The sequence below is a fragment of the Hibiscus syriacus genome, unplaced genomic scaffold (genome assembly GCF_006381635.1).
Source record: "Hibiscus syriacus cultivar Baekdansim isolate YM2019G1 unplaced genomic scaffold, ASM638163v2 tig00111210_pilon, whole genome shotgun sequence".
In the NCBI taxonomy this organism is placed as follows: domain Eukaryota; kingdom Viridiplantae; phylum Streptophyta; class Magnoliopsida; order Malvales; family Malvaceae; genus Hibiscus; species Hibiscus syriacus.
Genome location: NW_024063021.1, coordinates 3,650,868 through 3,670,727, shown reverse-complemented (window position 1 = coordinate 3,670,727; position 19,860 = coordinate 3,650,868).

Sequence of the window (19,860 nt, the reverse complement as noted above, 5' to 3'; positions counted from 1 at the left end):
CTGAAATCACTGAATCATTTTTCTTAGTTCATTAATATCAGTTCTTAGGATAATACTTAGTAGGACTTAGCTTGTGACATTAGTTCTAGTTGTGGTGAAAATATATTTCTAATCCAATCCCTGTGGAGACGATACTCACTCACTATTATATTACTTGCATCGATTGTGTATACTTACACATATTTGCTTGCCTTAACATATACATTTACAAGTGATCAAGTTTTTTGCGCCGTTGTCGTGGATTGGCAACTGACGAAATTTTTTTTTAGCCATAACAAGTTCTCTTTGTCACATTTATTAGTTTAACGTAGTTTACTATTTTCTTTTGTAGGTTTTAATTTTTGTATGACCTTGAGATCTTCTAGTAAGCCTTTGGAACCATTTGACCCTGAAGTTGAGCAATCGCTCAGACAAAGGTTATGCGCCCAAAGAAGTAGAGAACAATCAAATCAACTCTAAATGCAACACAACATGGGAGATTTAGGACCTGATGCAACAATTAATCTTCAAGTTGCAAGACCAAGAGCGATACGAGATCATTTGAACCCTATTCTCGATGATCTCAATCCAGACATAGTGGCACCAGAGATACAAGCCACTCATTTTGAACTTAAATCGGTGATGTTTTATATGCTGAACTCTATTGGCCAATTTGGTGGTTCACCCAATGAGGATGCTAGGCAACATGTTCGTGCTTTCCTTGAAGTATGTGACTCGTTTGGGTAACAAGGAGTACATGAAGATGTGCTCAAACTGAAGCTTTTTCCTTACTCTTTAAGCGATAGAGCAAGAGCTTGGCTCAGTGGAGTTCCTTTCGGTTCAATGGAGTCATGGGCAGATTTATGCAAGAGTTTCCTACTCCGATACAATCCGTCCAATATGAATACATAGCTTCGCAATGACATCACGAGTTTTCCAAGGAGATGATGAATCAATGTACGAATGCTAGGATAGGTATAAAAGTCTACTTCACAAATATGTTAACCATGGATTTCATGATTGGACGCAAGTGGTGATGTTTTACAATGGAGTCAACACACCAACTCGAATGATGCTAGATGCCTCAGCGAATGGCACGTTACTAGACAAATCACCCGAGGAAGCTTTTGACATCCTCGACAGGATAACAAAAATGATGATAAATTTCCAAGTGCAAGATTGGGAACTGGCAGAAAAACATCATGAGCATATGAATTAGAAGAAAAGGATTCGGTAGCCGCTCAACTTTTGGCCATAAACAGCATGTTGAAAATTTTACAATGCCCTAATGTGGTAAGAGAAGTCAAGGTGACCAATAATGTATGCCTATTTTGCCACAATAATCATCATGAGAGTGAATGTCCTGAAAACCACGAGTCAATCAATTTTGTGGGCAACTACAATCAGAACAATAACAACCCATATTCGAACACGTACAATCTTGGTTGGAGACAGAACCCAAATTTTTCATGGAGTAATCAAGGGAACAGTAACAATCAAGCCGCAAATTATAGGCCACAGTAAAATAATTCTGACCATCAATATTTTTAGAATCAGCATCATCAGCAGCCCTTACAGAACAATAAAGGTATAGCTTCTTCCTCTAACACTAATTCGAATACTAATTCCTTGAAGTTATTTGCAGGAATTCATGGCCTCGATAAAAGATTTAATGGCTTCCACAAAGACCTTGATGCACGAACATTATGTAACAATTAAAAATCAAGGAAATTTGTTACAAAGCAAAGCAACACTTTTGCAAAGCCATAGTTCATCTCTCAGAGCGTTGGAGAATCAAGTGGGACAAATTGCTACGACATTACATTCTCACGCACATGGAAATTTCCCTAGTGATACTGAAGTCACTAAGCATCATGGGAAGGAGCAATGCAATGTACTTACGCTAAGGAGTGAAAAACAAGTCGACCAAGATGATAAGATTGGGGGAGAACACCTGAACAATCCTCACCAAGGCGTAACACAACTGCATGATCAATTCGAGAATGTTGAACGAGAGGAAGTGCCTGAAGAGTAGGAAAGAAGTGAAGGCTCAGAAGAGCATCGACCGGATAAAAAGAAATTCATGGTCAAGACCAGCGATTACTCAGAACCATCAACAGTTGATGTGAGACCTCCACCACTGTTCCCTCAGCGGTTGAAGAAGCATGATGATGAAATCCAATTCAAGAAATTTGTTGATGTTCTAGATCAATTGTGTATTAATGTGCCCATACTTGAATCCAACAAGCAAATGCCTTTCTATGCCAAGTATCTTAAGGAAATTATTACAAAGAAAAGGAAAGTAGAACGTGTCACCACGGCAACATAAATCTGTTCAGCAGTAAGCAAACTCCCACCAAAACAAAAAGACCATGGCAGTTTTAAATTCCATGTTCCATTGGTAATGACTTCATAGGATGAGCTCTTATTGATTTAGGATCAAGTGTAAACTTGATACCAAAGTCCATATTTATGAAGCTAGACGTGTATCATGCCCATCCCACCTCGGTCATCCTACAGTTGGCTGATCGGTCTTGTGTGCGACCCGATGACAGAATATAAGACGTCATAGTAAAGGTGGATAAATTCGTATTTCCAGTTTATTTTCTCATCCTGGATTACGAAGCCGATGAAAATGCACAAATCATTCTGGGACGCCCTTCTTAGCCACCGGGAGAATCCTCATAGATTATAAAAAGAGAGAATTCAACATGAGAGTAGGCGAGCAAAGCGTCACTATCAATATATTCAACTCTATGAAATATGTGGATGATTCAGAGGAATGCCAATGTATTAACAAGATTGAAGAAAAGGCAATCTTTGGACGTGGTGAATCCCTAAGGCTCGATGGATACAGTACTTTGTACTATGAACCTACAACAGAGATATATGAAGTAGAAAACTTTGGCCCAGACAAACTATTTTCAGAAGACGATCTGAAAATCATGGCCTCGACCACAAAAATATGAGCAATGAACACCCCGAAAACGATACCAATGCAAGATACGGAGAAAGACAATGGACCAATCGAGAATTCTTCATAATAGATCAGGTATGAAATTTGAACCCTTAGATTATGATGAAGTTAAATCTCATGAGTCATCTTCACATTTGTCTAGATAAGTGATTCTTGAATTTGAGAGAATTAAGATAGATCAATGTGAGCAATGGAATGAATCCGGGATGGTGAAGTTCTAACTTGTCTACCTTAGAGATAAGGAGTGAGTTTCAAACGACTACAAGGGATAGATTCTAGAGTAGGATAGACAACGTCTATAGTTAACGTTGAGAAGTATTGTCGTAGCAACCGTCTAAGAATACCTAGTAATCCTGTCGGGCAGCTTAGTGAGTCATAATAATTCATTCTAAACTGAGAATAATTGTTGTCAAGACCATAGTTTAGCATAAGTGCTCTATGCACGTCTGAATATGTGAGGTTGTTTGCATTATATTTAAACCATCACTTGTTTTTTTAGTCTGCATATTAATTTTGCCTAAACCAAACTTTTCTGAAATCATTGAATCATTTTTCTTAGTTCATTAATATCAGTTCTTAGGATAATACTTAGTAGGACTTAGCTTGTGACATTAGTTCTAGTTGTGGTGAAAATATATTTCTAATCCAATCCCTGTGGAGATGATACTCACTCACTACTATATTACTTGCATCGATTGTGTATACTTGCACAGATTTGCTTGCCTTAACAAATACATTTACAAGCGATCAATTACCCATATCGATTCCTTCTTACCTGGTGATAAAGGTAGATCTGAAACAAAATTCATTATAACTCGCTCACACTTCCATTCATGAATAGGCATTGGTTGTAGTAATCTGGAAGGTACTTGATGTTCAACTTTCACTTACTGATATGTCAAACATTTTGAAACAACCTTGTTACTGCTATTTTCATACCCTGCCACCAATAACGACTATTTAAGTCTTCCTCGATAATATACACATTTATTATCCCTTATTTCAAAATCCTTAACCTCATCTTTTTCAACTTGCGCCTATCTCATTAAGCATTTCTTATTCCAACCTTGAATTTCTTTTATCTGATCTAATAACATCAGTTTTAACTTTAATTTGCAATCAAAACACCATCTTCCTTTTAAAAAAATACGTGCATCTAAAGTCCTTAAAACTGAAAAAGTCTTCCAACTGAGTGCATCAGCTACCGCATTAGCTTTTCCCGGATGATAGTCAATAACCAAATCATAATCTTTTAAGAGTTCAATCCACCTTCTTTGTCTCAATTCAGTTCTTTCTGAGTCAGTAAATACTTTAGACTTTTATGATCCGTGTAAATATGGAAACGCTCCTCATACAAATAACGGCGCCAGATTTTTAAAGCAAACACCACTACAGCCAATTCTAAATCATGCGTTGAGTAATTTCTCTCATGAGTCTTTAATTGTTTAGAGGCATAAGCCACAACTTTCCCTTCTTGCATCAGCACACAACCCATTATGAGAAGCATCACTAAAAACGACATATTCTTTACCCGACTCTAGTTGCACGAGCACTGAAGCCCCAGTTACAATTCTCTTTAGCTTTTCAAAACTTTCTTCACACTTTTTTGACCCTACAAAAGACACATCCTTTCTTAAAAGCTTAGTTAGCAGCAGAGCTAGCATTGAAAAGTTTTTCACAAAACGCCTATAATAACCACCAATTCCCAAGAAACTCTGAACTTCTGTAATATTCTTTGGGGATTACCAATTTACTATAGCTTGAATCTTCTTAGGATCCACTCTAATGCCTTCTGCCGACACTATATGACAAAGAAAACAAATCTCAGATAACCAAAATTCGCATTTGGACATTTTAGCGTATAACTTCTTGTCACGAAGTATCTGAAGGACCACTCGAAGATGAGCATCATGATCCTCCTTTGACTTCGAATAAACCAAAATATCATCTATAAACACTACAAAAATTGATCCAAATACGGTTGAAATAATCTATTCATTAAGTCCATAAAATGCTGCAGGAGCATTCATCAATCCAACCGACATTACTACAAATTCATAATGTTTGTATTTAGTATGAAAAACCGTCTTGGTGATATCATCTCTTTCAATCTTTAACTATGGTACCGCGACCTCAAATCTATCTTAGAGAATACTAATGTGCCTTTCAACTGATCAAAGAAGTCATCAATCCTCGAAGAGGATACTTATTACCTTGATTAATTGACGATAGTCAATACATATCCTCATAGACCCATCTTTCTTTTTCACAAATAACACAGGTGCTCCCCAAGAAGACACACTAGGTCTGATAAATCCTTTATCCAGCAACTCTTGCAATTGTGCTTTTAATTCCTTTAACTCCATTTGAGCCATTCTATACGGAGTCATAGAAACAGGTTCGATACACGGATAAATTTCTATTCTAAATTCGACTTCGCAATCTAGAGGTAAGCCCGATAATTATTTCAGAAAGATCTCTAAAAATCCTTAACTATGAAAATATCATTTAACATCACATTTGGTACTTGGGTATCTATCACATTAGCTAGAAAAGCTACACACCCTTTTGACATCATTTTCTTAGCTATCATGATTGATATCATACTGGAGGGTGAATTCGCTTTTTCAGCATTCAATACTATTTTGGAGCCTCCCGCATCCTTCAAAAATAATCGCTTCTTACGATAATCCAACCATCCATGATGTGGAGACAACCAATCCATACCCAAAATGATTTCAAACTCATCAAAGGGCAACTCCATTAAGTTTTCCAAGAACACAACCCCTTGAATCTTAATTAGACATTTTCTACATACCCGAGTTACTCTTGCACTATGTCCCATATGGTTTACAGGTATCATTTCACTAAAAATTGGTTCTAAAGGATTTCCTCTAGTTCTAACCAACTTGGTACTAATATATAAATGCATAGAACTAGGATCAAGAAGAGCAGAAACAGACTCATCAAATATGTGAAATGTACCTGTTATGATCTCCGGATCACCCCGATCATCATTAGTCTTTATATTATATACTCGGGCCACTCCTCGAGTTTCTTATCTTTGGCTATCCTCAGATTAACCGCCTGATCTTCCTCTCCCTCTACTTCTATTAGGTGCTACTACTGATATCTCAGATTTTACTGATCTATCCCCATATTTCTTCGAGCAATTCCGAGCAAAGTGACCAGATTCACTACAATTGAAACAACCACTGGAAAACAACCTACATACTTCTCCGTGTAACTTGCCACACGTCTTCCATAAAGGTTTATCTCCATGAGCTCTACCTGAGCTAACAACATAGGAATGGGATTGCTTAGTTTTTCGCAAAGCTGCAGAATGATTGGTTCTGTATGTGAATTAAGAACCTGAGCCCTTCCCCTTTTTGCATATTGTACAGATGAAGACATTCCGATTCTTTTTCTTGTTTGAAAACTCTGATCTGTTGCTAACGTCTCCTCTTGAGCTCTTTCAAAAACATTCGCTCTGTTTATAACCTCTTGTAGATTGGACAAGTTTAAGGCCAACATCATTTCTTTCAACTTAGGCCTCAAACCCTCAATAAACTAATCCCGACGAGCTTTTTCACTAGGTACTACCTCGGTAGCATATCGGATTAGTTTGTTGTATTCAGCCTCATACTCGTGCACTGCTCAATCACCTTGTTTCAAGTTCAGAAACTTCAATAACATCGATCTCATGAACTGCTCCCTGATATACTTGTTTTTTAATTCCTCTAAAAAGAACTGCCAGTTCACTTGTTCGGGTGACGCATACATCGTCGTGTTTTCCACCATACCCGAGCCCACCCCCAAAGTAGAGATAGAGCTCCACCTAGTTTTCAGGTTCAAAGCATTGTAAACTTTCCAACATTCCCTTTACATCATTCAACCATAAATCTGCGTCCATCGGACCTTCACTTTCTTCTCCTTTAAACTCAGGAGCTCCCAAACTTCTTAACTCTTTTGGGATTAAAATTCAAGGTACTTTAGGAGCAGGGGAAGATGGGGAAGGTTGGAGTCGTGTCAGGATAGCATCTAGAGCTTGCATAAAAGCTCCAAACTCTGGAACAAACATACTCTGAGGTACCGGTGCGCTGGCATTCTCAGATCGAATCAGATGTTTGCTATTCTCCTCATAACTTTCACTACCCTATCCATCTATATTCTCTCGTCCAGTCTCTCTTCTTAAATTCGTAGAATCCGACATCTAGTATAACATACATGAAGATATTGCTTAAGTTTGTAAGGAGAGACATCTATCATATTATTCCTATAACCTATCCGTAACCTTGACATCTTAGTGGCATATAGACTCTTTTTACATTAAATACATAGATTTTGGTCGAGAATCAGCTAAACCTATAGCTCTTATCCCAATAAATGTAACACCCATCTCCCGTATACCTTTATATATACAAGATACAAATGTCACATCACCTTTAAAACATTTTAATATACAAAAAGGCCATACAAATTTGTTTCATTTTTTATATCGTTATAATTGACTTCTAATAAAAACATGCATCAACTTACATACACAATAAAATAGACGTTTAACATTTCACCATTATACATTAGTTTAATTTAAAAGTTTTTTAAAACACTTTTATTAAATCTATTACATGCCATCTAAAATATAACAAAAGTAGACCATTATGTCATATAGTTACTGATGAGGTGACTATGACTTGGATGTCCAATGATCTCCTTACTCCACTTGTATTCGACCTACGTGTGAAATAAACACACATTAAGTATTACTTAGTGAGGCAAGATTTATTACAATTACAAATCCAAACACCAGTTATTTCATTACACTTTACAATTTCAAGATCTTTCATAATTTTAGCACACAAGGTGCCCAATACGAAAATTCATAAACTTAGTATGAACTTCTTATCATGTTAGCACACATATTGCCCTATACATAAATCCATACACTTAGTATGAATTTCTTCTCATGTTAGCATATAGTGCCCTATACGGAAATCCATACATTTATTATGAATTTCTTCTCATGTTATGTTAGCGCACAAAGTGCCCTATATGGAAATCCATACACTTATATGAATTTCTTCTCATGTTAACACACAAAGTGCCCTATACGGAAATCCATACACTTAGTATGAATTTCTTCTCATGTTAGCACACAAAGTGCCCTATGGTAATCACTACACATATATCAATAATTCATACCATTATGGCTATTATATCATATATGTATATAATTAAATGCACTCACCTGGCTCGCATTGCGTAGATATCCATAATGGAAAGATGATTACTCCAAGACTTGACTTTTTCCTTTTACCTTACTTGACTTGGGAGCTTGATTTCGATCTGGCTTAGACATCCATTCAAGACATGCACAATATCCATTATTAGTATATTCCTTCTCAATTATACCTAAGAAATACTCAAAAATACATATTATTAAATTTCTATCCAATCTCATCATATCTTAGCATTTTTGACTTGGTAGTGTCGATACCCCTACCATGGTATCGATACTCCTTAAATAGGGTGCCGATACCCCTTTTTCGGTAGTGATACCTAAATTAAATTCGATATTTGCTTGGTACCGATACCCCTTCAATGGTACTGATACCCCCTTCATGGTATCAATACTGCTTGAACTAGTATTGATACTTCTTCATCAAATTCATCCCCATTAGACCTATAGTATCAATACAGTTCTATAGGTACCGATACCTTTACCCGAATTTCCATTTTTTAACTCAAGATATACCCAAATTTGGTCAATTTTCTTCATGTTTACTCCCAATAATGCTATGTAACTTTTTTCTGCTTATCCATACTAAATTTCCTTTATTTAGACACTTAAAACATCTAGTATCACTCAAAATCAATTGATTCTATGAATCACACTAAAATTTCTAACTTGTTTATAAACTCATCCAATGCTTCTAATCTTTCATTCACTACTTTGACAAGTCATATCATAGCTTCCATAAAACATCCATAAATCCTCCTATTTCAACATGTCTCTCAAAAACGCATTTTCTTTAATCTCTAATATCTCATCCAAAACTTAGTTTTAATCTTATTTAAACCTTCTTTAGCTTCCATAATATAAAAAGCTTCAATACCCAACAAAAATTGGAGAAAATAACCATTAAATTGAAAACTTACCTTTGAGCTAAAGAGGAGAGCTTCCCACGGCAGAGCAAAGAAGAAGAGAAGAGTTGACTTGATTTCAATCACTCTTCCTCTTATCTATTTACCTAATACCCCATAACACCTAATTTAATATTTATTTTAATCCTTATGACTTAAATGCCCTTTTTATTTTCTTTTATTACACTTCAGTATAAACTGCGTAATCATTCTCATATTTCATTATTTAGTAAAGTAAATTCTCATATTTTTAAATCATTTCAATTTAGTCCTTAAATCAGTATTTAGGGCATTACACTGCATATTCGGTTTAGCACTATAGTGTGTAAGAACACTTAGGGCATATGGTGAGCACGACCTTATGTGTATTGGCACCATAGTGTGTAAGGATACTTAGTGCATCATTGTAGTGTGGAAGGACACTTAGTGTAGCATTGTAGTGTGTAATGACACTCAGTGCTATGGTAAGAACTTGGGTGCATATTTGACTCATGCACCGAGAGACCTCATAGGTTTATATTTGGCATAATGCAACAAAATAACCTTAACGTTTGATAGTGGTGTCAAATTTGCTCTTATTTTTTTGGAACATTTGACCCCTTAACGTTTCATTTTAGGTCAAAAAACACCCTCGTTGGATGAAAACCGTTAGTAAACTAACGTTCAACACATGGAGATGACATGGCAAGCTTACATAACATCGCACGCTGACGTGGAAATGCCATATATAAAGGTGATGACATGGCATTTTCCACGGCAGCTAAAATTAATTTTTTAAAAATAATTATATTAATTTTTTAATAATTTTCAATCAATACAAAGATGACATGTGTCATCATTTCATTGACTTAAATACAAAATTGTAAAACTTGCCTTCCAGTTCCCGTTGGTGGAGAATGCTTTGGTTTCTCACGAGTGTCACCGTTTTCTTCCCAAAACAGCTGACCCCCACTGTTCAAATATCTAGAAACCTTGCTCATGTACCGGACCAACCGGTGAATCGCAGGCTCCCTGCTATTGGAACAATATCGGAATGCATAAAATGCGTCTACGTTCAAAACAGAGCCAACCAGACGCATATCATCTTTACTTCACTTCAGTCTCTAATCTATGCTTTCTGAAAACTTCTAGACGAATGCATTTGAGCAGTTCAAAAATGGTTCGACTAGCTATTCTTGTAGATTCACTGAAACCAACTGTTTCATTCAAGAATAAGCTTTGGGGCTTCCGGTTTTCCCCAAGTCCATCAGTGAACTACATGGTCACTCCGACATAATTCCTAATCATTTCATTATTTAATACAGTAAATTATCCTATTTTTAAATCATTTCAATTTAGTCTTTAAATCAGTATTTGGGGCATTACACTGCATATTCGGTTTAGCATAATGTGTAAGGACACTTATGGCATATGGTGGGCACGACCTTATGTGTATTGGCACTATAGTGTGTAAGGATACTTAGTGCATCATTGTAGTGTGGAAGGACACTTAGTGTAGAATTGTAGTGTGTAATGACACTCAGTGCTATGGTAAGCACTTGAATGCATATTTGACTCATGCACCGAGAGACCTCATAGGTTTATATTTGACATAATGCAACAAAATAACTTTAACGTTTGATAGTGGTGTCAAATTTGCTCTTATTTTTTGGAACATTTGACCCCTTAACGATTCATTTTAGGTCAAAAACACCCTCGTTGGATGCAAACCGTTAGTAAACTAACGTTCAACACATGGAGATGACATGGCAAGCTTACATAACATCGCACTCTGATGTGGAAATGCCATATATGTAAAGGTGATGACATGGCATTTTCCACGGCAGCAAAAATTAATTTTTTAAAAATAATTATATTAATTTTTTAATAATTTTCAGTCAATACAAAGATGACATGTGTCATCATTTCATTGACTTAAATATAAAATTGTAAAACTTGCCTTCCAGTATCCCGTTGGTGGAGTATGCTTTGGTTTCTCACGAGTGTCACCGTTTTCTTCCCAAAACAGCTGACCCCACTATTCAAATAGCTAGAAACCTTGCTCATGTACCGGACCAACCGGTGAAGCGCAGGCTCCCTGTTATTGGAACAATATCGGAATGCATAAAATGAGTCTGCGTTCGAAACAGAGCCAACCAGACGCATATAATCTTTACTTCAGTTCAGTCTCTAATCTTTGCTTTCTGAAAACTTTTAGACGAATGCATTTGAGCAGTTCAAAAATGGTTCGACTAGCTATTCTTGTAGATTCAATGAAACCAATTGTTTTATTCAAGAACAAGCTTTGGGGCTTCCGGTTTTCCCCAAGTCCATCAGTGAACTACATGGTCACTCCGACATAATTCCTAATCATTTCATTATTTAATAAAGTAAATTTTCATATTTTTAAATCATTTCAATTTAGTCCTTAAATCAGTATTTGGGGCATTACACTGCATATTCGGTTTAGCACTATAGTGTGTAAGGACACTTATGGCATATGGTGGGCACGACCTTATGTGTATTGGCACCATAGTGTGTAAGGATACTTAGTGCATCATTGTAGTGTGGAAGGACACTTAGTGTAGCATTGTAGTGTGTAATGAAACTTAGTGCTATGGTAAGCACTTGGGTGCATATTTGACTCATGTACCGAGAGACCTCATAGGTTTATATTTGGCATAATGCAACAAAATAACCTTAACGTTTGATAGTGGTGTCAAATTTGCTCTTATTTTCTTGGAACATTTGACCCCTTAACGTTTCATTTTAGGTCAAAAGCACTCTCATTGGATGAAAACCGTTAGTAAACTAACGTTCAACACATGGAGATGACATGACAAGCTTACATATCATCGTACGCTGACGTGGAAATGCCATATATGTAAAGGTGATGACATGGCATTTTCCACGACAGCAAAAATTAATTTTTTAAAAATAATTATATTAATTTTTTAATAATTTTCAATCAATACAAAGATGACATATGTGTCATCATTTCATTGACTTGAATATAAAATTGTAAAACTTGCCATCCAGTATCACGTTGGTGGAGAATACTTTGGTTTCTCACGAGTGTCACCGTTTTCTTCCCAAAACAGCTGACCCCACTGTTCAAATATCTAGAAACTTTTCTCATGTACCGGACCAACTGGTGAAGCGCAGGCTCCCTGTTATTGGAACAATATCGGAATGCATAAAATGAGTCTACGTTCGAAACAGAGCCAACCAAACGCATATCATCTTTACTTCAGTTCAGTCTCTAATCTTTGCTTTCTGAAAACTTCTAGACGAATGCATTTGAGCAGTTCAAAAATGGTTTGACTAGTGTAGATTCACTGAAACCAACTGTTTCATTCAAGAACAAGCTTTGGGGCTTTCGGTTTTCCCCAAGTCCATCAGTGAACTACATGGTCACTCCGACATAGCTAATTGTTGTTTTTTTATGCTTGTGGCTTATTTAGTCTTGTTGATCCAAGCCATGGCAAGATCCCCTCAACTTTCTTACCCGCCTCATCTTTGTTTTCATCCTCAAATTTCTTGGTATCTTCTTCCATTGCATCAGTTTTAGGTTCCTCATTTGCTTCACTTTCCACTTCTTCTTTTTCCTTGTCTTCCTCGACCACTTGATCTTCATCCATCTTCTCAATCTAAACTTTTTCTTCATTTTTCTTATCTTCTTCCATTTCCTTTATCTCATTATCTTCTTCCTCTATTATCTCTGATGCAACTTCAATATATTTTTTGAGAAGAGTTGTGCCATTAGCCACTGGATCAGGGACTTGGTCTTCGTTTCTTATTCACCCATAATCAAACCAATTCCAAATAAATGCTTTACTTTGTTTTCTCTAACCTTCTAAAGTTGTAGGATGGAATAAAAAACTAGCTAAAACAATATAAAATTTGTGTAGCAATCAAAATAAAACAAATAATTACACAAATAACAAAAGGAATGTCTGCTTCACACACAATAAAGTTCTCCTAAGCTTCCCATGAAATAAAATGAACAAATAGCTGTAAAAAGGAAAAGAGTTACACTCTTTATTTAAGCGAAAAAATCTACAAACATTCAATGGAAGCCTCATAGTTAAAAAGGAAAATAAAGCATTTCTAGACTTGAATTGCAATATTAGATAACCAAAAGACTCACATTTTGAAAAATGGTGAAACCCACAAAGTTGAGCCATAAGAAAATATTCGAAACAAATAACAAATAACCATTTCTGGGTCTTGGGAGGAGACGAACACGAAAAAATTAAATCTCACAAATTTTTTTTCTTTTGTTTCTCTACCTATACAAATCATAAACCATAGTTTAATAAAACTAAAACCAAGTCTATTAAGCTTAATTTAATGAGATTTTCAATTTGGACATGAAAATAAACCTAAATTTGAAAATTGAAAACTCCTCAATTTTCAAAATTTTAAAGCAACTAAACTAATGCCCGAAAGTTTTCCCGCAAAGACTACTAAAAGAAGCCAAAATTTCACAATTTACTAAACATTAGCACTCAAAACGCAAAATTTGTATCTCACCCAACAAAAAAAAACCCCATAACTTCTAAAGAAAAAGAAGATAAAAATATGACGAGTAATTACCATATATCAACTGAAAATCAAAAAGGAAAAAGGAGAAAATTTACAGTGATTTATGAAGTCTTTGTAAAATTTTACAATTTTATATTTAAGCCAATGAAATGGTGACACATGTCATCTTTGTATTGGTTGAAAATTATTAAAAAAAGTAACATAATTATTTTTAAAAAAATTAATTTTTGCTGATGTGGCAAATGCCACGTCAGTGTGTGATGTTATGTAAGCTTGCCATGTAATCTCCATGCGTTGACCGTTAGTTGACTAATGGTTTTCATCCAATGAGGGTGTTTTTTGACCTAAAATGAAACATTAAGGGGTCAAATGTTCAAAAAAAAAAACAATATGAATAAATTTAACACCACTGTCAAACGTTAAGATTATTTTGTTACATTATGCCTTTATATTTTGGGATATGGTTTATTGGTTAATACTTGACATACAGGTGAATAAGTTTATCAACTTATGGAATAAATGACAAGTATATTGGTAAGAATTTTATATGTGATTTATATATCATGTTAATATATAGAAACATGGTTGAAATATAGGTAAAGTGACCGTAATGCATCGAATAATATTGTTTATTTATATTTATGTGTTGCATTGCTTTAAATATTTCAATTGATTACATTACTAAGTGTATACTTATTGTGTGATGATTTTCACAAACATGTAAAAGATATCGAGAGGATTAAGGAGTTGAGATTGACATCAATCACCAAGGAATATTTTCAGGTAATAGTGATGACATCCTATGGTGTTCTAAAGTTTATAGCTGGAATGTATACGAGTAAGAAATGTCTACAAATTATTAATATAGTTGGTATTAAATATGTCTAATAGAATGAATAAATATTATTGTGATATCCAACTATGTTTTAAATATTTTAATTAATTTGATTTTAAACCAAACAATTTTTAGGCAATTTTATTTATTTTATGAAACATAACAGAATTGCATGTTACTTCTTGAAACCAGATTTGAAGTAGAAGTCGGAATATTATATTTTGATTTTCTATGGATAATTATTTTAGAATAAATGTTTAAATTCAAAAACAAATTCAAAGAAACAATTTTTTTTACCCATTTTGGATTAAGAAATGTTTTGAATAATTGATGTGACATCTTTAACTCATAATGGTACACATTTATGAGTTTAGGGTGTTACATTTACGGTCGAACCGAATGCCCGTTCGCCTCACCTCCACCATCGGTAGACTCCCCTCATTGTTATGAGAAAAACCTACCCGGATCCGTCTCCTCAGCGTCATGTCTTCATCTCTGTCAAGAAGCTCAAACAGGAGAAGCTTCGACGGTTCAGAAAATGTACCTCCGTCATTTTTCATCGCAAAAATTACAATTAAAAGGAGACATATTACCTTGAACGCTGAATCTGGAAAGTATGGAGTTGTTTTGGTCATCGAAGACACCACACACGTAGCCTCCTACACATAGGCATCATTATATGTTTGGAAATTTCCAGAACTGGTCTAACCAATCCAGACCACTCGATTCGAGTTGTGTAGGGAGCCGAGCCAAGTTTCGTTGACAGTTGACTAGGGTTGACCTTTAACTTTGACCAAAATGTCAATTTTTTGAAAACTCTACTTGATGTTTTTCGATGTTCTGAGTCCAAATCCAAAGTCCGTTTCGCTAAATTCGAACTTGATAAGCCATTTTTTAATATTTTATCTCTTGATTTGATATGAATTTTCACGTTTAAGTTCAGTTCCTGGTGCAATTTTTTTTCCATGTATCTGAGACATTATGAGAGGTGGAATTAAATTTCAAGGTTGATCAAATAGATTTTAAATGGCCGATCGATGTGGCTAAAAAATTGAGGAGATACTCTATTACCTTTTTGCATGTTATATGGAACATGTTGATATTGATAATGCATCGGTGAATATGATTAATCAGTTATGCATAATGGACTATGAATGACTTGAACTAAATGCGATAAGAAGTAGTAACTGGTTAAGACCCGATTGAATAATACAAAATAAATCGAAAGACTACTAAGAAATAATTTATAGGTTGGTAATTAAGTAATAAAGTAATTGACCTTAAGATCAATAAATTCTGATTAAATTCATTAAAGGTTAAATATGAGAAATACATGGATAAGAAATTATGAAAAATACCTCTTAGATGTAAAAAGGCATGGATTGTCCCTAAAATTGGAAATAACCCTTAAAGACATACATGACATGATAAAACTATACTTCATCTGTTAAAGGCTTGTTTTGACAAGAACACCTTAGTAAATGATTATGATATCCGAGATGGTAAAGGACTTAGAATTTCGATTCTTGAATAAACACTTGAGGACTAATTTATTAGAAGTAACGCATATGGCAAAATTTGATGAAATGTCCTAAATACCATAATGATTTGAATGAAGGAAATTTTTGTGGACAATTTCTGAAAGTACCAGTGAATCATTAAATGTTGTAACGACCCCTAAAGGTTATAGAGATGACCCAAGCACATGGGTCACTCTAGATATTATTGCATTGTAGAATAAAATAAATTCCACCGAAATACTAGTTCAGTTCTTAAAGCTTCATTCAATGATGACTTGAAGGTGATCAGTTCAATTAGTGCAATCATTGTTAAAAAATAAATATTCGTAAGGTATCATGATCTGGATTATTGAAAGGTATAGTAGTGTTGGGATTTGCTCAGTTCGAGTTGACTGATATCTTATAAATACTGGGATTTGTTCAGTTGGAGTTGACATGATATCTTATAAATCAACATATATTGATTACCGTAAATCATCGTGTCACCCATATTGGATTAAGTTACTAAGAATCCTTTAGATATCAAAATGTCTGAATTGCCCTTGATAGCCTGAATAATGGAATCATGCCTATTATATATGAATCTTAAATAATTATGAAGTAAAGGTTCCTGAATGCTTTTCAAATGCATCCAAATTTTAAATTATCCTAAAGCATTAATTTCTAAATGTTGATTAGATCCATTATTAATCGAAACCTTTTAATAGGGACCACGTATCTAAAATTTGATCCATGATTCCATTCCTGATAATTATCAAGTCTCTCAGAAAATAAAAAAATAATTGAATTTTCTAGTGTGTTCCTTATGTGTTATATGACCGTTTTATTTGCATTGAAATTATGTTTTGATATATGGATGATTTACAATTGTTTCTACTAATTAATATACTGATTTACTAGATATTGATCATAAACTATGGTTGTTAGATCTATGTTATCTAGTTACCTGATTCACTGGAAAATGAGATATGCCTGATTTATGGATCATGGAACTACTGTTTACTATATGAAACTGTTTACTGTGATACTATATGGGTATGTAACACTCATAACCCATATGCATATCTAAATATGAGTTAAAGATGTTACATCAACTTTACAAACATTCACTGAACATAAATGCTTAAAATTTTATTCCATTATAAAACATTCTATTATTAACTTTAAAATTATTTTTTAATGCGTAAAACCATAAAACAATATTTGATCATTGAAAACAAATATGATTTTAGGTAGTAATAGACAGTTTATTCTTGTTTCACAAACTATATAAAACTACCTAAACACTACTTCATTTTAAAACCATTTAAAACTTAATTATATATATAAATTATTCACTCACAAAATACAAATATAACTAGTCTAGTCAAAATAAATTGTCCTAGTTTACAATTATAGTCCGTTTCATTCAAATATGAATAAGAAAACTAATAGCATAAATATACATGCCACTATTAGTCAAAAGTAGCATCAAAGATGCCTTACTGATACTAATGATATAAATGATCTCCAAAAGATGCTCAGGAGGCTCCACATTGCACGTCCTTATCTTAATCACAACCTACGCATGAAAATCACCACACGCTAAGTAAAAATTAGAGATGAAATAATAAGCTAAGGTGAGATAAAACATAAAAATATCTAAAATATGATAAAACATTAAAATTAATTTAATAAAACATTAAACTTTCAAACGACTTATTAAGGTCAATTTCTTCATCGTAAACCTAAAAGTTCATATTATCTCATAATTTATCCAAATCATAATAATTATTATGATATAAAATAATGATAAAATAATTCCTGCCAACTTGTTTCATATTTCATTTTCATATCCCAATGTATACTTAAGAAAATACGAAGTACGTGAGTAGAACATAAGGTGCACACTAGGCACTTCATGGTGCCAATCATAAATCATCATAAGAGGCACTCCAAGTGAAAATCATAATTTATGCATAAATGGCGCTATTCATAATGGACACGAATGTACCATAACTTAACTTGAATTTACTCAACTTAATGGCATGCCAAATGTACCTATTAATCTCATTACAACATACAATTGACTTTTATATCATATCATATTCGTTTAATAACCAATCAAATTCGTTTCAACTTAACATTATAAAATTTATAGCTTGGGCTATTCATACCCGAAAACATTCATAAAACCTTGATATAAGAACTATGAAAGCATTCCATAATTAGAATAAATACTTTAATGATAATATGAGGTTGACTTATAGCAAGTCTTCCTCGATCAAAATAATTAAATAAATAAACTACGCTCAACTTTGCCTCAACACCAAATCTTTTATGTGATACTCTTAATCACGTGCTTTGTCATTTCCTTTCGAGCCGTTTGGATCTCTTGATTCTTCCCCACATTCAACCCTAGGAAAGAAAGGCTCTGTTCGTGCCCTATAAGAAGCAAAATTAGAAAGGAAGGCATAATCGAAAAGAATAACAGTTTATGTGTGCATGGAACAAAATCGTATATCCATATTAATTTCAAACTTTCCAAAATCCTCTTTCGATTCAATAAATATTTATTTTCATCATAAAGCCTTCAACTTTTATCAACTTCATAATCAAGCCACTAATTATGAATTCTTTTTAGAATTCATATCAACTTTTCCATTTGATTCATAATGGCCCTTCACCATTATGATCATTTCACATTAATTACTAAAATTTCCAGCATCTTAATAAAATACTCAAACCAATATTTCAACAGTTAATAAATTTGTAATAAAGTCCCTAAAGTATCAAGACCTTTCGAGTTTCACCTTGTAACTTACCAAATTTGCACTTTGCTCCGAAGTCATTTTTCTAACTTGAAATTCCAGTATTTCATTATTAAAAATTTAACTTTGAACACCCTAATTAATACATTTATACAATGAAGTCCTATAATTCTCAAAACTTGCAAAGCAACATTTTCACTATTCCAAGCTTCCAAATCGATCCAAATCAATCTCCAAATCACATAAAACACATGTAACATAAATTCTAAACCATAGGAAGTTTTTAACATTTTCCTCTAATTTCTCCCTTATGGCAGAACCTGCCTATGTAACTAGGGCTTGATTTCCATTCAATTTCAAGCATGATTTCAACCTCTTATGATCAAGTTCATTTTTCCAATCATCAAAACATCAAATTAACTCAAAATTCAATTATTCCTTAAAACCATAGTGTGGTCGAATTCACTACAAAGCTTTACACATAGTTTGAACCATAGACTAGCTTTAGAATTAATCTACAACATCAATAACATAATAATCTTTAATCAAATCTTCAAAATCCATAAACCCTCCAAAAACCCTAATTTCATATCACAATAAATAAGCATGTTCACCATGTAATGTTTATACCAAATGATAGAGAGTTTCATGTAGATCATTTCTCTATCTAATAGCTTAATCCAAAAATCAAGTATGGAACTTCAAATATAAAAAATAAAACTCCTTGTAGAGATGGTAGTTTCGAACCTAGCTTGATGGTGAGCTGAAAGTGTAGTTATTCTCTTGATTGTTCTAGTGATAATCATCCTTAACACATGACTTAATATGATATAATTGAATTTAAAATTCAATTAATGAGAAATACTGAAATTGTCATTAATGAAAATTGATAATAATATGCCACTACAATATCTTCTATTAAAATATTCCATATTCAAAGATGAATCAATTTGGCTTTGACTTTCTACTTTGGTCATGTAATTTTTGAAAGCCACGATTTGGTCACTAAATTTCCACATTTCGACCAAATTTGACAAATTAACTTCAATTTCAATGATGTATTCTAAATTTCACTGATGTAATATATGGAAATAATATTTTCAACCCTTATCTAGCATCCTTCAAATA